The sequence below is a fragment of the Megascapheus bottae genome, chromosome 16, assembly GCF_031878675.1.
Source record: "Megascapheus bottae isolate mThoBot1 chromosome 16, mThoBot2.hap1, whole genome shotgun sequence".
Lineage (NCBI taxonomy): Eukaryota > Metazoa > Chordata > Mammalia > Rodentia > Geomyidae > Megascapheus > Megascapheus bottae.
In genome coordinates this window covers 35,512,171-35,532,178 of record NC_143524.1, presented here as the reverse complement: position 1 = coordinate 35,532,178, position 20,008 = coordinate 35,512,171, and the positions used below count along the sequence as shown (strand labels likewise).

Genomic DNA, 20,008 nt, shown 5'->3' with positions numbered 1-20,008 from the left:
GTAGTGTAGCTCTTGGGCTATTGACTTTACCTCCCTGAGCCCAATGTCTCCTACAAAATAGGGCGGCTCTTTCTCTCCCAGGGACATTGAAAGGAAGACACAAATTAATATTTGAAAGATGTGTTTTAGAAATTCATCACAGAATAAACACATAAAATTACACATAAATCCTTTCTCATTTTCTCACTCAAGAAGCGAATCTTCTTGAAGAAGGTGGAGTGAGAGGAAGGCAAACGTGTGTGAGCCCAGAGGTGACTCCCATACACTGTATTCTCAGGGGCTCAATATCTAATAAAGGAGCTCAACAAGTAGAGAGATGTTAAGGCCATAAATAATTAATAGGCAGCTCTATCCATTAGATACATATTTTTATGTCCACATGTTAAGTTTTTTTGATTCCTGTAATACATTGATATATTCAGTCTCAGATCATCTCTTTCCCTATTCCTTTTCCTTTCACTCTGCCTTTCTCTTCCCCCACTCTGCCTTAAAAAAACTCAGCCACTAAAAATTTTGAGTTATTTCTTTATATTTTCATAGTCCTCAGAGAGTACTATTTTACCGTATTCCGATTTTGCAAGAGATTTGGTATAGCTGGGGATCTCTCTCTCTCTCTCTCTCTCTCTCTCTCTCTCTCTCTCTCTCTCTCTCTCTCTCTACATTTCTTTTTTAGGGTGTGTGTAAATCCTTTTGCTTGCTCAGCAATCAACAGCCTACCAAACTATTTGATATGTGCTTTATGCCAGGCACATGTGCCATCCTGTTTAGTTTCCAGAATGTCAGAGCAGCTCCAGGAAACGGGCTGTGCATTCTTTCATACACATGAGGAAACTGAGGCTTAGAGAGCCTAAAAAACTAGTATGGGTGAATGTGAGTGGTCTCAGTCATCTTCCAGGCTTTCTCCAGTCTTTGCTGCCTTGCTTAGTTCCTTTTTGCAGGAGTGGGGCGCATGAGAGCTGAATAGGTCAGTTTGCTCTGTGGTGCTGGTTTTGCAAATAGTTTGATGCAGAATCAACTGCTCAGTTATCTTCTTGTCTATGTTGGAGCCTTGGGCACATAGTAATCACAGCTGGTAAGAGCACAATTTCCCTCTCCTCTCGTATTTATTTGTAAGGAACATGTAGGTAGATAAAATAGAGTGGAAGTCATGGTTTTGGTTTTGTTTCTGTCCACTAAAGTGTGTGCTTGAGATACAGACAGCACTCTAGGAGTTGGCCCTGAGGTAGAGATTAGCATTCTGCTTGTAACTCCTCAGTAAATGTAAACCTCATCCCCCAATCTTACAGCCACACCTGCTCTATGCAGTCTGGGGGCTCAGTGGTCCTAAGGATCCTGCCTGATATAGAATGCTGCATCATGAAGTGAGGCTGACGGAGATGGAATGAGGTTTGGTGTCTGGCAGTCCTGGGCATGAATTCCATATTTCTCAGCCCTGTGACCCTGGGCAAATCACCTCACCTGGGCTCCTGTCCTTCTTTCTCCACCTCTGAAGGAAGACTGATGGGCCCTGCCTCTCTGGATCACTTTCAAGATTGAAGGCAAAGGAATGTGTCGTGTTTCTGCATTTGACACTCCAACATGTTCATTAGATGCTGTGCTCATCACACCTCTGAACTCCTGAGATGTTCAGCTCTCAGATTTAGTGAAGAAACTCCTCAAGGGAAGATGCCACTCTGCCCCATTGAGCCTTATTAGTGCCTCAGCAGCAACGAGTTATTTTTTTTCCACCTCTCTTTGCTTTCAGACAGCAGCTGTGTGCGGTGTGAGTCAGTGTGCAGGGATGTCACTTCTTGGCGCCTCCATTCATTTAGTGAGTGTTTGCCATGCACAGGCTTCATGTTGGGTGCTAGGGAGGCAAGACGCAGTAAGCTTCCCATCGCTGGTGCAGAGGAACTCGTGGGCAGGAAAGAGGTAAAAGAATACTGTGGCATGTGGCTGAATCCTTGTCAAGGTGTGACATTAAGGTGGCTGTAGCAGAAGAGAGGAGGTCCTGGAGGTCAACAGGGCCTCTCAGAGAACAGGTTGCCTTTTTTTTTTTTTTTTTGCCAGTTCTGGGGCTTGAACTCAGAGCCTGGCCACTGTCCTTGAGCACTTTTGCTCAAGGCTAGTGCTCTACCACTTCAGTCACAGCACCACTTCCAGCTTTTTTGTGTGTATGGGATGCTGAGGAATCGAACCCAGGGTTTCGTGCATGCTAGGCAAGCACTTTACCACTAGGCTCTAGACTTTACCTCCAGGCTCTAAACGGATGACTGTTGAGCAAGTTTTAGAAGACATAAAGAATCTGCCAGCTGTAGAAGTCCAGGAAGAGCATCCAGAGGCAGGAACCTGATAAACGGTGATATACTGGGACATGTCTGGAACTGGGCCAAGTTGCCACCTCATGGTAATCCCCTGTCCCCTAAATGTTCACCAGCCTGACACCTTAGAACCAGTGTCCACCCAAAAGCTACCATGGGAAGTAGTGGATATTCCAGCATGAAAAGCAAAACAAATCAAAGAAACAGTCTTGCTTCTCTTTAGTCTCATGGAGAGCCCCATTCTTCATACGGATTACAAGGTTTCACAGTTCTTGACTCAAAGTGTCTCCCGAAAGCCACCATTCCTCTCCACCCTCTTCCATATCTCCCTATTCCTCAGCGGCTCTCCTTTCTTCCACTTCTGTTCTGTTTTCCACACTACTAAGCAATATGGTCTTTTAAGAAGTAGGAAAGGGCCAAGAGCGTGGCCTAGTGGTAGAGTGCTTGCCTAGCATACACGAAGCCTTGGGTTTTTGATTCTTCCGTACCACATACAGAGAAAAATCTGGAAATGGTGCTGTGGCTCAAGTGGTAGAGTGCTAGCCTTGAGAAAGCCCAAGGAAAGATGCCCAGACCCTGAGTTCAAGCCTTAAGTAGGAAAGTTCATGTCACCTTCCTGCCGGAAACTCTAGATGGCTTTGTGCATACTTGAAATAGGTACTATATAAACTTGCCATAAGGCGTGGGGAAGTGGGGGGTGTCTTGCTTCTGTGATCTCAGTTTCTCAACACTGTCTTCTTTGTTTACTGTGTTCCAGATACTATGGCTTTCTTGCTATTTGTCTTTCTTACCTCAGGGCCTTTGCACTTGCTGTCTCCAGCCCCATCACTTGTTCTTCCTCCTCATCTTCCCTCCCTTATTCTCATGTTCTAGTCTCTGTTGAAGGAAGTGTTCTCTCACCTATCTGACAGCACCATTTTGTCCTTGTTCCGGTTGTCTGTCCTCCAGTTCTGTCCTTCTATCTTTTTACCCTGCCTCATTTTTCTTCCCTAGCATTTAGCACAAGTTGATTTTATATTATCTGTCTTTATAAGCCCTAGTATCTTAGTCTATTCAGATGTAAATCTTCTGGGGGAGTCCTTGTCTCGTTTATGGCACTCACCCCCACCCCCCAGAGCCTAATTCTGAGCTTAGGACACAGGCTGTGACATGAAACCTGAGTTTCAGGTCCCGATGAACAAATGATGGAGTTTAGCACATGCCTGCTTGCAGCCAGAGACTTTGGCCTTTATTCCATCGGTAGTGCAATTCTAGCAGACATCTTTCAGGAGGTGAGTGACGTGGTCAGCACTTTTATTTTAGAAAGCCAGCTGGTGGCAGTGTGGGGGCTGAGCTGTGGGCGGGAGGCAGCAGAACTACTTCACAGCCTGTTAAAATGGTCCAGAAAATTGGTGCTGAGCCTGGGCTGAAGGGAAATGAGGGGGTAGATGGTAGGGCCCAAAGACCTCTAAGGCTCGTTGATTGCATTGGTAGAGTGTTTGCATTGGGTTTCCTTTCTAAGAGCAGCAGGAGAGGGGACAAGCTGTGTGGAGAGAGGCTGGCCACCTGATGGTTTTCTCACCAAGTAAACGTAAGCCTGGGGAGGGAGGCAAGCTGTGTGTAACGCTGTGGGTGCTGTGAGGAGCCCTCTGGGGCAGCTCCACAGCCTCCTGCAAGCTTCTAAAGGAAGGAGCTTAAAATGGCTGTGCCAATCAATGGCTATGAGTTCTTCCTTCTGGAGTGGACCCATTGAACCTCCCACCATAAACCACGCTACATCATCCCTTCTTTTTTTTTGTAATGGCTATATTTCTCCATATTTAACCCCATAGCAGACCTACTTTGAAAAAACCTTCCTCCCTCCTTCCCCTTCCCTCCCTTTCTTCCTTTCTTCCTTCCTTCCTTCCTGCCTTCCTGCCTTCCTGCCTTCCTGCCTTCCTGCCTTCCTGCCTTTCTTTCCTTGCTTCTTTCCTGTTGCTCCCTTTGTGTGTCTCAGTGTCTCTGTCTCTCTTTTTCTCTCTCCTTATTTCTTTTGAGCGTACAGGTCAAGTCCCTGGTACAGTTTGCTGATGGGCAGAGGTCCAGTGTCTCCCTCACTTTACGTATGCACAGGAACCCATGCCCTTCCTCAGAACCAGGGAGCCAGCCTCCCTACAGGCTTGCATTCCTAGCCGAGGCTTTGCATGGTATTTAATGCTACAAAACACACTCTTACAAAACTGCTTTCCGCTTCAAGTTTGATGAAAGTCTTTTCATCTCAGAATGAACACATTCTTGCTCATCTAACTGTCTGTCCCTCTGCGTCTTTTACTCAGGGTGTGTCGTCCCATCTCCCGAGTATGGATTCAGAGTCCCCAGTCAGGCTTGTTGAGTCCTGTGAAATGAAATGCTACCATCTGCAGAGCCACATGCTCACCTCCCACCTCTCCTCTCCCTTCCAAAGGTTTCCATGTCGCAGGAGTGATATGAACAGTGACATTGGACAGCTTCTGTGTGCCTGGCACAGCATTAGATATTTCACATGGATTCAGTTGTCCTTTCCAGACTTAGAGTTGCACAGATCTGGATGGAATTGCAACTATCGATGGCCCTTGGAAATATCACTTAGCCTCTTCTACTTTCTTTTTAGAAATTTGCAAAATGGAGATCACACAGGGAGGGTTCATAGAGTTGTAAAAATTAAATTAAAAACATATGTTATTTCATAAGCACAAAAGTACTTGCTCACTATGTGTCAGACAGTGTTCTGTGAGTAAATAATAGCACACTGCAGATGTAATCATCACCACTGTCACCAGTCTAGCCCCAGCCCAGGGCCACACAGCTAGTGTGGAGGTAGAGCTCTATCTACTCTGCTCCAAGCTCTTTCTGACAAGCACCTCCCAAACACCGCCCCCCTTCAATTAGAATGGCAATGGCTGCTCATTATAAGGCTAGAACTTGAACTCTCCATGCTTAGCTTTGAATTTCAGTTTAATCACTTTAAAACATGCAACCCTGGGCCAGGCATGAATCCTCTTTGAGCTTTGTTGCTTCTCATTGTGCCAGAGATCCAGTGACTCTACCTGGTCACGTTGTTGTGGGGACTGTGGGAACCTGGTCGGCATGACGCCCTGGCAGAGGTTTGTCATGCATGTATTTCTTCAGTGCATATTTATTGAGCACATGCTAAAAGCCAGAGACAGTTCCAGTGGTTTTTGGGTAGGACTGGTGTTCAAACTCATAATTTTGTGCTAAGTAGGCACCCTCCAACTTGAACCATTTGTCAGTCCCTTTTGCACTGGTTATTTTCTGGATAAAGTCTGCTTTATCCCTGGACTGCTCTGGACTATGATCTTCCTATTTGTGCTTCCCTTTTTACTGGGATGAGAGGTGGGGGCTACTGCACACAGCCATATTGTTTTCAAAACTATAATTTTGAAGGATATTCTTAGGAGAAGAACACAAAGGTGCAATACCTATGTGCATCTAATCACATAAAATATTACTCATCAAAATGAACTCCAGGAAATGGAAACAAGAGGGTTTTTTTTGTTTTGGCTGCTGTTTTTATTTTCTGTCTTGTTTATTGATTGTCTGTCTTTGAGAGTGTAAGGAGAGGCACAGAAGTGGAGGGGCAAAGGATGAACAAATGCAGTAGTGATACTCGCTAGACACGATGTTGAAAATGAATTATAGGACTTGTGGGTAGAGGATGAAAGGGAAAAACTGGGAGGGAGCGAGGGAAGGAGTGACATTGTTGAAAAGGAAATATAGTTGGGTGCTGGTGGCTCACGTTGTAATCCTCGCTACTCAGGAGGCTAAGATCTGAGGATATCAGTTCATAGACCAGGGCTGGAAAGTCCATGAGACTTATCTTCAATTAAACACCAGAAAATGGGAAGTGGTGCTGTGGTTGGAGTCATAGAGTGCTAGCCTTGACCTGAAGAGCTGAGGGACAATGCCTAGGCCCAGAGTTCAAGCCCTGCGACCAACAACAACAAAAAAGAAAAAAGAAAAAGAAAAAAAGTAGGGGTCAGGAGTTTGGCCTAGTGGTAGAGTGCTTGCCTAGCATGCACAAAGACCCAGGTTCGATTCCTTGATACCACATACATAGAAAGAAGCCAGAAGTGGTGCTGAGGCTTAAGTGGTAGGGCTATAGCCATGAGAAAGCCCAAGGACAGTGCTCAGGCCCTGAGCCCACTGGCAAAAAAAAAAAAGAAAAGGAAATGTACACTTTACCTGACTTATATAACCTTTGTATATTACCTTTATAAAAAATAAAAATAAAAAAGAACTAAAAATGTGTGTGTATGTGTGTGTGTGTGTGTGTGTGTGTGTGTGTGTGTGTGTGTGTAGTAGGATTTGAACTTTGCTTGGCTGGCACTCCAGTACTTGAGCCATGACCCCAGCCCACTGCTCTCAGGATGATCATATTTAATCAAAACAGACCCAAATGCACAAGCTCATGATAATAATTGAGGAATTAGAACCCTGGGGTAGTGGAAGAGGTATAGAAAATATCTGTGAACTGGATGTCTAGGGCAGGTAGACCTCTCAGAAAAGGCTCAATGCTTCATGACCCTTATACCCCAAATATTTCAGGGCTCCTGCTTTTCAAAATTCTGCCTCACTAGGAATACAGGTCCTGATTATGAGTTTAAAAGGCATGACTACATAGTATACCTCAGTTCTTTTTTGGGAGGTGCTTGCTCCATTAAGAGTGGAAGTTCCTATCCTGGGACCCATGTTCTAGGGCCTTTTGAAGGCCTCACGTGCTGCTCTCAGAGTCTGAAATAGTTGAGCCTTCCTCATGTGGGAAAGGAAGCTGCTTCATTTCCAGCCAAAGCCCATTTTGCTCAGAGCTACACTGAGCATTCTGGTTTCTAAGGAGCTGGAAGTAATCTCTTTCAGTGAGAATGGGGCACATGGCAATCCCCTGATTCTCTGCACATAGTTCTTTTAGAGATTGTGGAAGTAGCAGGAGCACCTGGTAGAAGTGCAGCTCAGACTCTTGCATGGGCATTTGAAAGGCCAAACATCCCGGCACCCAATACCAGCCACATTGCTCCCCTTAGAGTATAAAAAATGGCCATTTCAACCTCTGCACTGAACAATGGCTGACCCCAGCTGTTGAGAGAGGAAAGCAGTCTGCAGAAGGATAAGCTGTTTCTGACTCACCTATCCTGTGGATAGCTGACCTACTTTTGTTTGACCTTGATTTGCTCAACACAATGAACTGCTGCTGCACATTCACTTCTGCCACCTGATTTTAGATCTCCAACACACACACACACAGACACAGACACACACACACACACACACACACACCCCTCAGGTAGATGGACAGATGGGCAGGTGCTTAGTTTTGCAGTAACCTCTGAGTTGCAACTCTATCACAAGGAAAAGGCTTAATTTCAAGATCATGTAATGATTATTTGAGGCCAGATACGATGGTGAAGCAGCAGGCCTCAATTCCTTGCTACAGGGCAGCTTAATCAGGAAATGGCCTAGATGGCTGTCTTTCAAGTAGGTCCTTGCAGTAGCTTGGCAACAGGCACAGGGTCATAATTGGAAGAATTTGGCTCTGAGTGTCTGTGGGTGTTTACAGTGCACTATAGGGCAGGGCTTCTCTTATTTATAGAATATTTTGAGCAACAAGCAGCAGAAGGCTGAAAAGCCACTAAATCTCAATTTATTTTTAACCAATTCCATTTTTCCCCTCATCCCAGAAGGAGGACTGAGTTATTAAAAAAACAGTAAAAAATACATCATTGCAAAGCATGCCATATCTAATTATGGGGTTGCCAGCATCGGCCTGCAGCCATATTCTTAAGGGCTTTGTAAATCAGCCATCCATTCAATCTGTGAACTTATATGACTCCTACTCTTCATTTACATGTAGAATGGAATTATTGGCAAGTGAGGGCTGATCAGAAAGTTGTTCTTCCCATCTAAATTAAGAGACAGAAGGTATAAATATAGAACGGTATACTTATGTTCTCAGAGGGAGATAAATTTACTCTTCTTTGTCCATCATACTTTACTGCACAAACATCATCCTAGAGCACTGAGTGCCCCTTAAGAATCTGCACTCACTGCAGTGGCGGATCCGTGCCACTTGAAGGAACAGTGTTGTGCAATCTCACCGAGTGCAGTGCCGAGTTATTATTACCCACACGGCTAGAAAAAGTCCTGTGCATTTTGGCCCGTGCTCTTATATGTGTTAAAACTGGAAAGAACCTTGGAAACCCTCAAGTTCCACTACTTCTTGCCGTAAGTGGGAAGTCAAGACCTAGAAGGGAATGTTGCCTAGGGACCCATAATGACAGTCATGATGGAGGGGGAGAGGGGTCTCTGCTTTTCTGCAACTGTGTCCCACTGGGTTATGCTATGTTCACAGCCCCACAGGGGTTCACAGTCTCAGAAGATACAACAGCTGAGGTAGTGGACAAATTGCCGTTGAAGTAGAGTGAGTCGTATATATACCACAGTTCCACTGAGTGATTGGAATGGTACCAGTGGGGAATTCAGCAGTCTCAGTATTTGGATGCCATGGTAAAGGTGAATTCAGTTGCTCTCTTACCCATTGGGAGAGCTTTATTAATGTTGCAGAGGTTTCGATTGAAAAAGGTGCCACACAGTGGCTGGATGTTGGGGTGAGGGCAAACATGGGGCATTGAGCCACAGGTGACAGTGAATATGAATTTGGAGAGTTTTGGGACTAGGTCATTGGGAAGATTTCCTAGGAATACAGAAGGGAATGAAGGAATGGGATACAGGCTGAAGCCAGGCACCTCTGGATTCTGTTGAATGCCTGCCCCTTATTCAGGTAGGATGTGAGTGGCACCAGTGCCATGCTCCCATCCTTCTGATGCTCCCCTACACAGAATAGATAACCAATCCTGGTAGCCAGCACCTGTGGACTAGAGTTGGCCTGTGAGATAACACCTTTTCTTGTCATTGTGTATAGTCGGGGCACAATGTCCAGACCAGAGTGGGCCTTAGGAAATCTCACTGAGAAAGGATGACATGGGCAGCTCTAGAGGCCAGGGGATTAGGGAATGTGAGTAGGCCAGGAGGGAGGTAGCCTGAGCCTATATTCAGGCTGAAGCAGTCAGCAGGGAAAAGAACAAGTCAGGAAGGAACAACTGTAGAGGAGAAAGGAACAGTGGGATCTGGCTACAGATAGACAGCCAAACAGAGTGAGGGATGGTGACACATTGCCATTGCAGAGGAAGTGGGGACAAATCCTGCAGCTTAGATCCAAACCTAGAGCCTTGACATCATGGAGTTCTTTCTCTCTGAGAAGATACGCTCTGTCTCTCTCCTCTCTGAGATCCTGGATTACAGATCTCAGACACGTTGTTAGGTGCTGCCAGATGGTATTTAATGAGTACGCAACATAATCCCCACGGCCATCTCCATGCGTGTTTTTACCCCTAAGTTCTCAGAGTTGAGATTAATGAATTGGTAGTAACAAGTATACAAGACAAGAATCTGAAAATAGCTGATGAGCTGTAATTTGGGAATTAGGCTTTTTTCCCCCTTGGATTTCTTTTATATCAATACAAGCGTTTATAATTTATAGTTCCTAGTGCTGTCTATTTTTAGTTTTTATAGTTTATAAAGATCACAATAAGCCAGGTGTAATGGCTCACATCTGTAATCCTAACTACTCAGGAGCCTGAGATCTGAGGATCACAGTTCAAAGCCAGCCCAAGCACTAAAGTCCATGAGACTCATCTCTAATTAAGCACTGGAAAACAGGAAGTGGTGCTGTAGCTCAAGGGGTAGGGCGGTAGCCTTGAACTGAAGAGCTCAGGGACAGTACTCAGGCCCAGAGTTTAAGTCCATGGCTGACCAAAAAAATATCACAATATCCCATGATGGACAGCACCACCGAGATGCCTTGTCTCTGAACCGTATTTCAGTGAGCAGATGCCCAGCCCTCCTTGCCTCTGTCTCTTGCTTGTCCCAGCATCTTTCTCGGTGTATACCTGCAACTCTGGTCTAGGAGGCATGCCCCAGGTCAGGGGGCATGTTTGTGTTTGTGGTTGACTGATAAAGAAACGACCTCCAGATTTACTGGGCTGGTCACAGTCTTGGAGCCAGCAGGCCTGATCATTTCCTCATTGAGTACCTCTAATCCAAATGGCATATATAACTGATACGGTTTTTATTTTATTTATTTATTTATTTTTTGCCAGTCCTGGGCTTGAGCTCAGGGCCTGAGCACTGTCCTTGGACTTTCTCAAGGCTAGAACTCTACCACTTCCGGCTTTTTTGTATGTATGTGGTACCAAGGAATTGAACCTGGGTCTTCGTGCATGCTAGTCAAGCACTTTAACCACTAGGCCAAACTCCTGGCCCCTAACTGATACTGTTTTTAAAGTAAGATGTTTCTTGCTCCCCTCCGGTCATTTCGTATTGTGTGATTACTGCCCCAGCATCAAGCAGTTATTCCCCCCTTTTGGAGGGGACCAAGAATGCTGACACACATCTGTAATTTCAGCTACAAAAGAAGGAGAAATAGGACTGCTATTTAAGAATACCTTAGAGCTGGGCGCAGTGGCTCATGCCTGTAATCCTAGCAACTCAGGAGGCTGAGATCTGACGACCATGGTTCAAAGCCAACCCAGGCACTAAAGTACGTGATCACTAGAAAACAGGAAGTGAGGCTGTGGCTCAGTGGTAGGGTCGGTAGCTTTGAGTTGAAGAGCTCAAGGTCAGTGCCCAGACCCAGGCGTAGGGCAGTAGACTTGAGCTGAAAAACTCAGGGGCAGTGCCCGGGCTAGATGTCAAGCCCCATGACCCACAAAGAAAGAAAGAAAGAAAGAAAGAAAGAAAGAAAGAAAGAAAGAAAGAAAGAAAGAAAGAAAGAAAGAAAGGAAGAAAGAAAAGAAAGAAAAAAGGAAGGAAGGAAGGAAGGAAGGAAGGCAGAAGGAGAGAAAGAAAGAAGAAAGAAAGAAAGAAAGAAAGAAAGAAAGAAAGAAAAAAGAAAGAGAAAGAAAATACATTAGGAGGTGGTTGCCAGTGGCTCAATCCTAGTAGTTGCAGTCCTAGCTGCTCAGGCGATCTGAGGATTTCAATCTGAAGCCAGCCTGGACAGAAAAGTCTTTGAGACTTTCTTTTTTTTAAATCTCCAATAAACTCCAGTACTCAGAAAAAGCCAGAAGTGGCTCTGTGGCTCAAGTGGTAGAGAGTGAGCCTTGAGCACTAAGAGGTTCAGTGCCTAGGCCCTGAGTTCAAGCCCCAAGACTGGCAAAAATCTGTCTAAAATAAGTCTGGCCTGGTACGGTAGGTACACTTCTCTAATCAAAGTTATTTGAGAAGCAGAAATGAAAGGATCACAGTTAAGGTCTGCCTGGAAAGCAAGTACAGGACATTGTCAAAACGTAAACCAAAGTGGAAAGGGCTAAATGTGGCTCAAGTAGTATGTACCCCCCCCAAAAAAAGAAGTTTTAGTTCCTTGAGCTGTTGCTGATCACCAGTAAGTAATGGTACTCAGATCAGAGCAATAAGTAAAAGTCCTGAAGGCTGGTCCAAAGTCCATCCATTCTTCCAGGTAAACAGCCGCACCCTGACTGTCAGCACTGGTTTTTTTCACTCATTATCGAAGTGATAGAATGGTCCAGCAGGAAGTGACATCACAGGCCACCCCTCATGGCCAGTGGCACAAGAAAGCCCAAGTGTATGCCCCACTCAGGCACCTCAACACCAGGCATTCTGCCTAGTCCCTTTATGGATAACTCTGGTGCCCAGAAAAGCCTTCTTTATTCTGACTTCCAGTCTGCCTCTTGGCACTTTCCTCATTGACCTACTTCTGCCTTGGTAGCCACACAGAACAAAGGTCTGTGGGCCTGGCATGCTTCTACTTCAGAAGTTTGAAAATAGTATTTCTGAACTCATGCTCCATCCCTTTCGCACTCGGTTTATGTCCTTCAGTGTTCCCCAGTGCCTCCAGCCATTCTTCATGTGACTGGGCAATCAGCAGGATAGTAATACTTAGTAGGAGAGACATCTGCTGAGTGCGTGAGCCTCTTGCCATGTGCCAGGCGTCGTCCGCTCCTTCCATGAATTGTCTTATGTGCTATTCACAACCTCCCTGTGAGGTGTTTGCTCTCGTGATCCTCATCTCACCAGTGAAGAAACAAGGAACAAGAGGCCCACGCGCCTCTAAAGCCATACTGGTGAAGGCAGAGGAGATCTGAGCAGTGTGTGCACTGAGCTCTGGTGCTTGAATATCTCACAACCTTCTCTGCATAGTGCTAAAAATAGGCCTGCGGTGCACCAGGCTTGAGCTGGCCCTGATTTAACTTACTTTGCAAGAAATCATTTGACAGGAGTCTGAGTTGAACCATTTTCCATGAAACCACTTCAGAGTTTGTTTTTTGACAGGACGGGCTGCAGGGCAGAGGCCTCTGCACTGTTACCAGCAAATGGATTCATCCAAGCCCTGCCCAGACTCCTAAAGTGATAGGATTTGATGAAGGTCACAAACAAGGTCTGTTCATAGGTTGTTTCTGAACAGTCTACCACAGTAGGCTTATTTAAAGTACCTAGTCGCAGCTCTAGGGCCTGAAAGTAAAAGTCTGGATGCCTATGGAATGCAATGCTAGCTCATTCCTTTCAATCTCAATGCAATGTTGAGTCTCTAGCTACGGTAGGCTGGACAGTGTGATGACCACCAGCCTTCCAAAACTGGGGGTACAGGATCCAAATATATATTTCCCTCAATAGCATCCAATGGTTCAGGTTGGGCTTTTGCTAGAATGCCTGGGCTAGAGAACTGAGAGGCCAAGATTGAACTGTCAAGTTCTTGATGAGTTGCTTTTCTGAAAGTATGCCCCAGTCACATTTCCTACATAAGCAGCAAAGTGAGGGGCCTGGTCCCAAAGGTGGGAGGGTTCAGAGACCTGAAGGAGAAGCAGCTTGAAGCAATAGAAAAAGCACTGGATAACATCTCCCTGTATCATTTCCAAAAAATGGAACTCTGAGCAGTGCCCTAACTTCCATAAAATTCTGTGTTTTTTATCTGGAGGGAGGAAAGGAGAGAGAGAGAGAGAGAGAGAGAGAGAGAGAGAGAGAGAGAGAGAGAGAGAGAGAGAGAGAGAGAGAGAGAGAGAGAGAGACAGACAGACAGACAGAGAGAGAGACAGAGAGAGAGACAGAGAGACCGTTGACAGGAGATTAGATGAAAGCCTGTATGAGTATAACAGAAAGTACCTGGCACATTGTCTAGAGGGATAGATATTAATATTAACAGAGCAATTTCCTTTTTCCTTCACTGTCTCTTCCTCCTCCTTTTCTAGTCCTATAGACACTCATTTTCTGTATGGCTTTAGGTTACTATCTTTGTAAAGAGTGGGTTGAAGCATGCTACTGGCTCAGAGTGGGTTTATGGCGCCGCCTATAGGACATCTTGGAAACTTGTGGTGATTTAGCTGTTAGAGTGACCTGGACAGGGTTTTTTATATGGGGGAAGGGGTTAAAGATGTTACATGAAATGCTTGGGGAACAAAGGACTGTCTGTGTACACCAGTATATAATGTTTTAAGTGGACATTCATATATACAAGCCTCTGATTATCATGATTTGAGCCTGGAGTCTAACTTCATTTTACACATAAATAATGTTAGTATACAATATATTGTCTGGAAATATAAATGCCAAGTATAAGTACCCATTTGCTATGCAAAAGTCCAACATTTCATTACGTCATTTCTCTTATTATCTATTGTTGCCTCCTCCTTCCCCTTCCTCTTCCTCTTCTTCCTCTTCTTCCTCTTCTTCCTCTTCTTCCTCTTCCTCCTCTTCCTCCTCTTCTCCTCTTCCTCCTCTTCCTCCTCTTCCTCCTCTTCCTCCTCTTCCTCCTTCTCCTTCTCCTTCTCCTTCTCCTTCTCCTTCTCCTTCTCCTTCTCCTTCTTCTTCTTCTGCCAATCCTGGGGCTTGAGCTCAGGGCCTGAGTACCATCCTTGGGCCTTCTCAAGGCTAGAGCTCTACCACATGAGCCGCAGCACCATTTCCAGCTTTTTTCTATATATGTAGTACCGAAGAATCCAACCCGGGTCTTTGTGCCTATTAGGCAAGCACTCTACCTACTAAGCCAAACTTCTAGCCCTGCATTATTCTTTCTATTGGAGTCAGAGTCTTTTTTTTTTTTTTTGCCAGGCCTGGGCTTGAGCTCAGGGCCTGAGCACTGTCCTCGGACTTTCTCAAGGCTAGAGCTCTACCACTTGAACCTCAGCACCACTTCCGGCTTTTTTCTATGTATGTGGTACCGAGGAATCGAACCCGGGTCTTCATGCATGCTAGGCAAGCACTTTAACCACTAGGCCAAACTCCTGGCCTGGAGTCAGAGTCTTATATTGAATGTTTTCAAAATTACAAGCATGGGTAAGTTATATCATAAACAAATTTGATTTCAAGAGTCATTGGTTTAAGTGAGGGTATGGTAGCATATGCTAGCATATGGGTGATAAAGGAGAAACATCCCAAGTTTGAGGCTATCCTAGGCGACATGGAAAGATGCTTACCTGGCTTCTTTTGGGTTGTAATACTGAAGATGAGATAGAGTGCATGTGTGTGTTTGCTTAGAGATTTGCTAGAGAAACTTTAGTTCACATTTGACATAAAAGGGGATGGTTCCATTTTTCTTAGAAATAACCTTTTATCTAAGCATCTATAGTAGAAGTCATAAGTTTTAACTGTATTCACTGTTTGCCAGAGAAACAAGACGTCTTCATCTTAAATATACCTGTAATTTATCTCACCAGTCCTCTGCAGAGGAACATTTAGATGTTTTTGATTATTCTGTGTTTTAATGCTGTAAGACAATCTGCAGGTATTCATTGGTATGCATATATTACATCTATGTTCATATAGATAAATGTTATGAAATGATATCCTTAGCATACACTTAATTTAATTACACATATAATCACCTTTTCCAAAGAAATAGATCTTTTTTAAAGCTTTTTATGCTTAATGCTCTATTTCTGTTAGAAAACTGGTACCAGTTTACATTCTGATGTTTATTCAAGACACCTTCACTCATGTTTGATTGTGTCTGTAGGAGCATGATCTCTGCTATTGTAGGCAGTGGACATGACATCTCATTATTTAATATTATATGTTGATCACATGTCTTCCTATATTTATTGGTCTTTGTAGCTCATCTTTTTGTGACTTGCCATTTCTATTCTTTGCTTTTTTTCCCCCTGGTCGTGGGGCTTGAACTCTGGGCCTGGACATTGTCCCTGAGCTCTTCAGCTCAAGGCTACCACCCTACCCTTGAGCCACAACGCCATTTCTGGTTTTCTAGTGGCTAAATGGCTATAAGAATCTTGTGGACTTTAATGCCCAGGCTGGTTTTGAGCCACCATCTCAGCCTACTGAGTAGCTAGGATTACAGGCATGAGCCACCGTGCCAAGCCTCTTTGCTTATTTTTATCTGAAGTATTTTCCATTTTATGGCTTCCTCAAAGATTTGGGCTTGGATTTGTTTTAATCCAGAACAGAGTCCTCCTTCTCCTGTCACAGAGCTCTGGAGCCCATCATCCCTGACGCAGTCCTGGCTGTCCCCTTTGTGAATGTGGGGCAAGCAGTTACCTGACCTCTCTCAGAGTTAGCTAGCTCTTTGAGAACTAAATGAATCGTCTCTCCAAATAAAAGCTACAGGCTTAGTAGTGGAGTGCTTGCCTAGCATGCATAAAGCCCTGGGTTCAATTCCTCAGTACCACATACACAGAAAAAGCTGGAAATGGTGCTGTGATTCAAGTGATAGAGTGCTAGCCTTGAGCAAAAGCAGCTCAGGAAGTACCCAGGTTCAAGTCCTAGGACTGGCAGAAAAAGAAAAACAAAAAACAACCTGGTCATTTTTAACTCCTCACACAGGAAAGAGAAATTGCAAGAAACCAGGCCAAGTCTGTTTCAGTTAAGAGGAACTTGTAGGTCATTCCTGAGATCAGAGTTCATGCAGCCCAATATCTTCTATCTGAGGCATTAAAACCCAGAGACCCATCACAAGATGAAGGCTTCTTGCTTGCATGGTGCTTGCTAACAGGCAAAAGGCCAAGTACATCTTAAGAAATTTGTCGGTCGTGCCGAGTTGAAACAGAGGCATCATCTGGTTAACCTTTAGTCGACCCCTTCAACAGATCTGCTGTTTCCTCACTGCCTGTACATGCGCACTGGGTAACTGCACTTGTTTCTGGTTTGGGCAGCTCGGCACTGGGGGCAGTGGCCATGGGTGTGCACCTGCCTGCCCTGCTTCTCCCATTCAGGACAGAGCTTTCACTCTGAAAGTAATAAAGGCACGTGCCCCTCTGGAGTTGAACATCCCTGGATTCCAGTCCTTGTTCTGTCCCTTCACGCTGGGAAGACTTGCACAAGTTGCTTCACGACCTTGACTCACGTCACCCCCACCATGTTGATAGCAGTGCCTTCCTCGGAGGCCACTTAAGGCTGTCTGGGCAGGCACTGCCCTGGCCATCTGTGTGCTGTTCTTGTGGGATGGACTCTGGTTCAAAAGGGTCAAGAGGTGGCCGTCCTCCTTGTGTTTGTCACCTCCACATGCAGCTGTGTGTAATTTGAGGCAGCTTGGCCAGCTGTCCCTGTCCCCACCTTACATGTCCCAAACCAGCCACTCTTGCCCTCAATGATGGGGGACAACAAGGCACTTCTCTCCCTAGACCCCCCTCTTCCTGCCTTAGGAAGACATCTGAGGTTCAGTCACTTAACACCCCTCCACCCACCAACCCTAGTTCCCCTCCCCTCCCTTCCCCTCTCCTCCCCACAGTCCATTTATCATCAGGATAGCCAGACTTGAAACCTATATGGGGCTCCACTTACCTCCTCAGAGTGGTCAGCTCTCAGCTTGCTCTGTGCCCTGACTGCTCCCCCTCCCCCTCCTCCCCCTCCTCCCCCTCCTCCTCCTCCTCCAGCTGTCCCAGGTCTTGGGTTGCTGGTATCTCTGCTCTGCTGCTTGTAGTGTCCCAGCCTCCCTCCTCACAGCTGTCTTGTCTCTCTGGGCCTGCCCTCATCTCCAGCCTTCCTCCCCACCTCTCCTAAGCATTTATCACCACCCAGTGTCTGACATGATTTACTTCTGTGTTTCCTTTGCTTCCTGTCCACACCAGTCTGTGTACCAAGCAAGGACAAGGGTTGGTCTCCCTGCCCCATCCCAACCTTGCCGTGGAGGACAGTGCCTGGCACTTGGATGCCCTCAGCAAATATTTACTACAAGATGAATGAGTGATTGCTGCCAGCACACTCACAGTGTCTTCATTATTACAAATTCATCCCAAATTGCAATCTCAACCACATGTAGTTTGGGATGGAAATTTACTCACTTTGCCAGTTCCTTCACACAGGACTCACCTGGCACCTCTGGCTGCCACACATGTGTTAGATGCATTGCTTGAAGGCTCAGGGGTATTGATGAAGCTTGAGGTGCCCTGAGGAGGTCCTCAGCTAGATGTTACAGTGTCACCAGTCCATCTGCAGCCATCAGCCCACTGGCTTTTCCTTCTCTCCTGAGGGTAGCTGCCTCTGTGACAAAACCATTGTACTTTGCTCTCTCCCTCTCATCTCCCTGAGCAACTCCAAAATTCTGTCACCTACCACCACCCACTGACTTAGCTTCCTCATTATCTTAGTCCCAGCTTTCTTGGAGCGTTCTGGGTCTGTGTTTTGGTGAAAGAAGGGCTGGGCTCTGCAGATTCCACCCACCTTTCACATTCTGCCCGGTCCTCATGCTTCCTGCTGCAAAGTTAACCCATGATGTCTCCTAGGTCCCCTCTCCATAGTATCCTGCAACCTCAGAGATCATTCAACATCAACTTTCTTGTATCTCTCCGGCACCCTGACTCACCATCCCTCACCATCTTCCTAAAGTTTCAAATCGTTATAAACATTCAGTGCAATCCAGTTTCCCAGCAATTTAGGAAGGAAAGTCCTTCCCCTTTTACACAGAAGGAAACCATGTTTTCTAGAGGTCACCTGGCCCAGGACACACAACTATGAAGTGGCAGAACTGAGATTGGGTTCCAAGAAGCACTGTACTGCCTGCCAGCCTGTCTTACCTCTTCTCCTGTGTCTAGCGTCTTCTCACCCTGCCTATGCCAGCTAGTCCAAGTCTTAGGAGGTCCTGTAATCTCTTCCTGTACATATTTTCTGAGTGGCCAGTTTTGGATTCATGCCTGTGCCTGTCCTGACTGGGAGGCTATGTTGCTCTGCAGGCCTAAGCCCTCTGCAAAACACTATCCTGGCTGTCCTCTGGGCTAGCCCCACTTTGTAAGCAGCCTTGAACCTCACTGTGAAGAAAAGTGAAGGTCACACTGGGCAAGATTCTTCAGTGTGCCCTTTCTCTGCTGTGGAATATTCTTTCCATTTCTCTTCTCAGCCCATGCTGTTCACCTCAGTACCTATCTAGCCTGTCTCCTAGCAGCTCCAGCTACAGACATAGAGTCCTTCACAGTCCATTAGATCCACTCTTCCTCAGGCCAGCAACTCTCCTTTGCCACCATGTAACAGCAGTACATTCTTTCGTTTCCTTAGAACAAGATGCAGATGTTTTCCAGAATTTCCTTCAACTTCAGGCAGTAAGTTTTTGGCTCCAGAGTCTTCTTCCTGGTGTCTTTAGGACCAGGCTGGCTTGCTCTGTGGCATATTCAGACAGACAGACAGACAGACAGACAGACAAAAATAACGGTCAGACTAATGTGTCTTCAATTACCTGGCTTTTGTGTGTAATTTATCCATGCATTATCCTTAGTATCATCGTCTCTTCCCCTGCTCCTCTGGGGTTGCAGGGCCATAGTGAAGCTGAGGCCAACAAGAAAACTGTGCCTTGTCGGGTTGCTTTGCAGAGCTGAGGCAATTATGCAAGAGGGGTTGGGGTATAGAGGAGAACAAGGCTGAGTCCTGCCCCTGGAGGGCGACACTAGTATCTTTTTTCCTTTTTGTCAGTCATGGGGCTTGAACTCTAGGCCTGGGTGCTGTCCCTAAGCTCTTTTGCTCAAAGCTAATACTCTACTACTTTAAGCCACAGCAACACTTCCAGTTTTCTGGTTGTTAACTGAAAACAAGAGTCTCACAGGGACTTTTCAGCCCAGGCTAACTTGGGACTGTGATGATCAGATCTCAGCCTCCTGAGTAGCGAAGACCACAGGCATGAGCCACTGGTTCCAGACATCTGGGAGCTTGCCTTTTTTTTTTTCTTCAGTTTTCAAGACAATTTATTACTGATATAGCCTCTAAAATAGTCACCTTAACAGCAAATATTATATTTCAGAAAGAACTATACCTGGGAGCTTTCTATGTAGCTTTAGATTCCTTTGTTTTCCTCTAGGTAATAGAGACAATCTCCAGGCCCAGGCAAGAGGAACACTTTTAGAGAAATCCTAACTCCAGATGGCTGAAGAAAGGTGAATGCAAAGGGTGCCAAGAGGTTGAGGGCAGTGCCAGGCCAGAGAGCAGGCACTGGACAGTACAAGTGGGCCAGAGCAAGGCAAAGGTCCTTGGCTACTTTTCATGGGAAAAGGCCTGGGATAGGAGACAAAGAGCTGGGGCTGTTTTCAAAGGTAGCACTTTTGTGTGGAAATTAATGGAGAGGAGAAAAAAGGCAGAGTCCCACAGGAGGGCCCCTGGGGTCTTGAATGTTTTTGTGGAGCACAAAGGAGAATCCTTCATGTGTTCCATGGAACACTTGACCAGTAAGTGCCAAATGAAAATGACATGTGAAT

The 20,008-nt window shown here is 45.7% G+C and overlaps 1 protein-coding gene across 5 annotated transcripts in view; it reads left to right on the top strand.

Annotated features, from left to right (window-relative positions):
- Positions 1–20,008, top strand: part of Bmal1 (basic helix-loop-helix ARNT like 1) — a 104,668-nt gene that overhangs the window by 38,272 nt on the left and 46,388 nt on the right. Inside the window, exon 1 of one of the 5 annotated variants that reach the window (XM_090348114.1) lies at positions 19,674–19,690. The exons of the other annotated variants lie outside the window; for them this stretch is intronic. The gene's annotated coding sequence lies outside the window, so the exon portion shown is untranslated. Of the gene's footprint in view, positions 1–19,673; positions 19,691–20,008 lie in introns of those variants that run through there. 5 annotated transcript variants of the gene reach the window in all.